This window comes from Chrysochloris asiatica, unplaced genomic scaffold (assembly GCF_000296735.1).
Source record: "Chrysochloris asiatica unplaced genomic scaffold, ChrAsi1.0 scaffold00075, whole genome shotgun sequence".
NCBI classification, from domain to species: domain Eukaryota; kingdom Metazoa; phylum Chordata; class Mammalia; order Afrosoricida; family Chrysochloridae; genus Chrysochloris; species Chrysochloris asiatica.
In genome coordinates, this window is record NW_006408593.1 from 15,350,659 (window position 1) to 15,351,519 (window position 861).

Sequence of the window (861 nt, forward strand, 5' to 3'; positions counted from 1 at the left end):
GAAAGAATACAACCTTGAAGATACAGTTATTCATATGCAGATTCAAACTGAAGCTGAAGAAAATGAAAACAAGTCCACAAGAGCCAAAATATGATCTTGAGTATATCGCACCTGAATTTAGAGTCCATCTGAAGAACAGATTTGATACATTAAACACTAAAGACCAAAGACCAGAAGAGTTGTGCAATGACATCAAGAACACCATACATGAAGAATGCAAAAAGTCATTAAGAATACAAGAAAGAAGGAAAAGGTCAAAATGGATGTCAGAAGAGTCATAGAAACTTGCCTTTGTAGCCCCTGCCCCTATTTTGGGTAGCCAATGTTTAACTTGCCCATCCCTGCCTACTCTGTGTATCAAGAGGGTGGGAATGATCCTCGCTGCAAAGATTTGTTCCCTCTTTTGAGTTACTGCATCCATAGGTGTAAGTCAAGTTCATCAAATTGTATCAGATTACCTTTTATTCCTCTTCTTTCCTCTTGTAGTTGACCTCTGATCATCCAGTCATTGAAGCCAGGAAAAGCGGGTATTATCTGCAAGTGTGGGTATTCTTATGCATATGCCCTCTATTCTTATCAGCTGGATGCTTCACTCTCCACTCTAGTCCTCTGTGGCTATGTCACTGACTCTGGGCCCAAGAGTCTTGCCACACTGCTGGCCAACCATTTCTACACCTGGGTTCACAGGAGTCTATTAAACATTGTAGGTCTTAGCTTACAGCTTCATTGCTGTTTTTCCCTCACTTTCCTTTATCAGTGATGAACATGGTCACCAATCAGACTAAAACTCCCATTGAGTCTTAATCTTGGAAGCGGGTTTGCCCTGAGGGGACCCGACCACTTGCCTTGATGTATCCTGGG